Source organism: Aedes albopictus, chromosome 1, assembly GCF_035046485.1.
Source record: "Aedes albopictus strain Foshan chromosome 1, AalbF5, whole genome shotgun sequence".
Classification (NCBI taxonomy): domain Eukaryota; kingdom Metazoa; phylum Arthropoda; class Insecta; order Diptera; family Culicidae; genus Aedes; species Aedes albopictus.
The window spans coordinates 45,233,614-45,239,230 of NC_085136.1; positions in this window are offsets into that span (position 1 = coordinate 45,233,614).

The following is a 5,617-nucleotide window of genomic DNA, read 5'->3' on the forward strand; positions in this document are numbered from 1 at the left end:
TTCTCCGGCTCTCCACCCGAACGACCAACTCGCCCAGATTGGTGCAATGTTTGTTATGCACGATTAAACATAACACCAATCAGGACGAGTTGGTTGGTTGTGTGGCAGTGTTTGGCTATTCATGTGCGTTGCAATAGTTTCTCTTGCCTGCTGTTGGGAGAGTAAACAGCAGGCACACGAACGGGAAGTGCTGCCAAAGCACGGTTGAATGAAATCGGGGCGATGTTTTTCGCAATTCGATGAGTTTCTTACCTAACTTTGAATTAATTATTCTGGCCAAACTACAAAAAATTCAATGTTGGTCTCAAAGAGAGTTTGGTAGAAAACAACATAAACAATCTTTTGTAGAATATCACTTTTCTACTTTACTACGTGTTTTCATTAAATAACAACAAAAATACCTAAAAAAAGAGCATTTTTTTCGGCTTTTGCCGCAAACTTTCCAAAATTTAAGCATGTTAATCACTTTAGATCGAGTTTTTGTCCAAGAAGCATAACAGCACAATGGTTCAGGCTTTCAATTCATGCAAAAAGATTGAGATTTTGATCAAAGATAGCTGAGATACAATTTTTTGAAGTTTTGCATGTTAAAAATCATAGAATTTTGAATAACTCACTTAGCAGTGATTTGCGACCCCATGTTCCTTGGGCACTTTTTCATATCTCATTAAGACCTATCTGCCCTCGAATTATTTAAAGTCCGGAAACAAACACCCTGTATATGACTATTTTTTCATGACAGTGTATCAGTCAATGTCTATATTCTAGCACTGAAAAATAAAAATGAACACATTTGATGTTTAACATTTGATAATGTAGGCCTAATAAGCGGATATCAATAAACTGCACGCCCAATGGTCATTAAACAAAATGACTATAACAGTAACAAAATTAGCTCAAATTCGATGAACAACCAGACCACACTGATCCAGAGCCGTGTAGTTTCACATACCAGTTGAAATAAGTACATATATTTGATGATATTGTAGAGAAAATCAAAAATTTTGTTTTATCAGATGCGAAATTTAGCGACCTGTGCGATTTTCTGCGGTTTGAAAATTCTGGTTGTCTTCATCTTCAGGCGCCGCCCTGTAAAGGTTAGTGACCAAAATGGGAAATTTTTTAATTAACTTTTCAGAAAACTAGCCTAGATCATGGAACGTTGAAACATAGATTGGTTAATGTCACATGGACGAAAATGAGGTTTGAAGTTGAAAAACACTTTCGCATTTTTTCCTGCCGCATACTGTATTTTCCATTCACGTTAGCTAATTCTTCAATATGGCAACAACCATAATCAGCGAAAATAAAACGAAAGCATGTTTACTTTTATGATGACCGCAATGAACCTAGAAATGTCGTAGTTCTGCTTTTCCACCAACAGACGTCGTTACTTATCGAACGGATCGCCATCTGTTGAGAGTTTTAACAGTTTTATTGTGGTAACAATGATTACCAGAAGGTTTACAAATCGGAAAGTTTTGTTTACTCTTAAAATCTGTCTTTATGGAAATCTTTAAGTATACTATAAAACATTTTATCAATGGTTTTCGTGAAAGCAGTCATAAAACTGCGAGTTTTAATTATTGCTGTAATAAAACCCTAATAAAAATCAAACAAAACCAATCAGCAATAGGGAATTGCATGAAATTCTCTCCTTCTCTTTCACTCTAACAGAAATCTTGTAAACAACAAGGCCACGAAACTTCAAAATCCCATACAAAATCAAAACAGTGCGGTGCCCTATGGAATTATTACGTGGGTTGCTGAGGTTTTCATGGGGTTTCAAATGTGTTCCACGGGATATATCTCTGATACTACCTGAAACCCTGAAAAGGATTGAAATCACTCTGGAAACCCATGAAACTTCTTTGAATGCCATCTCCTGGAAACCCTTCTAGAGCGCTTCTGAAACCTCCTGATAATCCTTGAAAGTCTTATGAAACATCCCTTAAACCTCATATTCAGAAGCTCTAAGAAGAAGGACCCCCGAGAGCCCCTTCTAAACCCTTATGAAACTGCAATAAAACTTGGAAATAAAAAGCTGATAAATTTTTAATGCGATAGAGTTTTTGATCCCATTTACGGCACAAAAGGTAAACAAAATTGTGCAATACCTAAATTCACAACGAAACACCGATTTCGTTCACTTCTTCCATCTGAATCAGATACCTTATTTCGTGAACTTGTTTGTTGTTGACAGTGATTGTTGTAAAGATTGTCTACCGGAACGTTGATTTTGAACGAGTTTACTGCACATAGTCTAGCACCAATTCCCGTCACCAGTGCCGAACTTCCAGCAAAATCAAATGGGAAATCACTTCGGCACCCATCTTTGTGCTGACGAAGTGCACTCGTCTGCGTGTAATAGTTGTTTTGAGTTGTGCTGTTATAAAATGTCTTTTTTTGTAGAAAATTCTGTTCATACGGAAAGGTAGTTCAAAAGGCGTAGGCGTCAAATTTTGTTGCCAAGAAGATGGAACGCAACGAATACTTCGTTCAAAAGTCTCATGCAACAGGCAAGTTGGGCTTACCTATATAATTACCTGAGTGTTCTGCAGAAGAAATTCATGAAGAAACCCCTGTAGATATTTTTGAAGAAACGCCTAGAGGAATCCCTCAATAAACTCCAGTAGAAACTCCTGTAGAAATCTCTTATGAAACTACTGGAGAAATCCTGGAAGAATCTCCTGCAAAAATCCTTAGGAAAAACTTCTGGATTAACTCCTGGAGGAACTCCTGGAAGAATTCATGAAGGAAATCTCAGACAAACTAGTGGAAGAACCCCTGAGGGAAATCCTGGAAAAACTCGTTAAGAATCACAAATAAAAATCTTTGAGAAATCCTTGCAGAACTTCCATGTGAAATTTCTAGACCGATATTTCCAGAAAACCCTGAAGGAGTTCTTGGAGGAATTCCTAAGGAAGATCCTGGAGAAATTCTTGTAGAAGATTCCAGAGGAATTCGTGAAGGAGTTCCTAGAGGAATCCTTGAAGGAGTTCCTAGAGGAATCCCTAACAGGAGTTCCTGGAGGAATCCCTGACAGGAGTTCCTGGAGGAATCCCTGACAGGAGTTCCTGGAGGAATCCCTGACAGGAGTTCCTGGAGGAATCCCTGACAGGAGTTCCTGGAGGAATCCCTGACAGGAGTTCCTGGAGGAATCCCTGACGGGAGTTCCTGGAGGAATCCCTGACGGGAGTTCCTGGAGGAATCCCTGGCAGGAGTTCCTGGAGGAATCCCTGACAGGAGTTCCTGGAGGAATCCCTGACAGGAGTTCCTGGAGGAATCCCTGACAGGAGTTCCTGGAGGAATCCCTGACAGGAGTTCCTGGAGGAATCCCTGACAGGAGTTCCTGGAGGAATCCCTGACAGGAGTTCCTGGAGGAATCCCTGACAGGAGTTCCTGGAGGAATCCCTGACAGGAGTTCCTGGAGGAATCCCTGACAGAAGTTCCTGGAGGAATCCCTGACAGGAGTTCCTGGAGGAATCCCTGACAGGAGTTCCTGGAGGAATCCCTGACAGGAGTTCCTGGAGGAATCCCTGACAGGAGTTCCTGGAGGAATCCCTGACAGGAGTTCCTGGAGGAATCCCTGACAGGAGTTCCTGGAGGAATCCCTGACAGGAGCTCCTGGAGGAATCCCTGACAGGAGTTCCTGGAGGAATCCCTGACAGGAGTTCCTGGAGGAATCCCTGACAAGAGTTCCTGGAGGAATCCCTGACAGGAGTTCCTGGAGGAATCCCTGACAGGAGTTCCTGGAGGAATCCCTGAAAGGAGTTCCTGGAGGAATCCCTGAAAGGAGTTCCTGGAGGAATCCCTGACAGGAGTTCCTGGAGGAATCCCTGACAGGAGTTCCTGGAGGAATCCCTGACAGGAGTTCCTGGAGGAATCCCTGACAGGAGTTCCTGGAGGAATCCCTGACAGGAGTTCCTGGAGGAATCCCTGACAGGAGTTCCTGGAGGAATCCCTGAAAGGAGTTCCTGGAGGAATCCCTGACAGGAGTTCCTGGAGGAATCCCTGACAGGAGTTCCTGGAGGAATACCTGACAGGAGTTCCTGGAGGAATCCCTGACAGGAGTTCCTGGAGGAATCCCTGACAGGAGTTCCTGGAGGAATCCCTGACAGGAGTTCCTGGAGGAATCCCTGAAAGGAGTTCCTGGAGGAATCCCTGACAGGAGTTCCTGGAGGAATCCCTGACAGGAGTTCCTGGAGGAATACCTGACAGGAGTTCCTGGAGGAATACCTGACAGGAGTTCCTGGAGGAATCCCTGACAGGAGTTCCTGGAGGAATCCCTGACAGGAGTTCCTGGAGGAATCCCTGACAGGAGTTCCTGGAGGAATCCCTGACAGGAGTTCATGGAGGGATCCCTGACAGGAGTTCCTGGAGGAATCCCTGACAGGAGTTCCTGGAGGAATACCTGACAGGAGTTCCTGGAGGAATCCCTGACAGGAGTTCCTGGAGGAATCCCTGAATGAATACCTGGAGGAATTCCTGGAGAAATCGCTGAAGAAATTCCTGGTGGAATCCCTGACAGGAGTACCTGGTGGAATCCCTGACAGAAGTTCCTGGTGGAATCCCTGACATGAGTTCCTGCTGGAATCCCTGAAGGAGTTCTTTGAGGAATCCCTGAAGGAGTTCCTTGGGGAATCCCTGAAGAAGTTCCTTGAAAAATCCTTGAAGGAGTTCCTGGAGGAATCCCTGAAAGAGTTTCTAGAGGAATCCCTAAAGGAGTTCCTGGGGGAATCCCTGAATAATTCCTTGAGGAATCTCTGAAAGAAGTTCATCCTAGAGGAGTTCCTTGAAGAATCACTGAAGGCGTTCTTGGAGGAATCCCTGAGGATTTCCTGAAAGAATCCCTGAAGGAAACCCTAAAGCAGTTCCTGAAGGAATCTCTGAAACAGTTCCTTAAGAAATCCCTGAAGAAGTACCTGTAGGAATTCCTAGAAAAAATTCTTGAAGAATCACTGAAGGAGTTCTTGGAGGAATCTCTGAAGGTGTACCTGGAGAGTTCCTGGAGGAACTCTTGAAAAAATTTCCGAAGGAATTTCTAAAGGAGTTCCTGGAGGAATCCCGGAAGGAGTTTCTGGAGGGGTGTCTTTTCAGCAATTCCAGGAGAAATTTCTCAAATAATTCAATGAAAAGTCTGAAAGAGCTCCTGTATGAATCTATGAAGGAACTCCTGGAGGAATCCTTGAAGCAGTTCCTGGAAAATACACGAAAGAGTTCCTGGTGGAATCCCTGGATGAAGTCCTCAGAAATCTTTGAAGGATTTCCTGGAGATACCGCTCAAGAAATTTCAGGAACAATTTCACAAAGAACTTCACGAGAAATCCCTCAAAGTGTTTCAGGAAAAATCTGTGAAGGAATTCCTGAATAAACTCCTAGAAAAGTCCCTGAAGTAACTACTGCTGAGCCGATGAATAAACATCTAGAGGAATCCTTGACTGACCTCCAGGAGAAACGCCTAGCGGAGTTTTTACAGGAATCCCTGCAAGAACTGCTGATTGCATATCTGAAGAAATTGTAGGACAATTCCCTACTCAGTACATGACCACTCGCGGGTTAGTTGATTTGTTTTTCCGAGCTCAATCGCAATAGAAACTCGTTTATTGTCTCCACA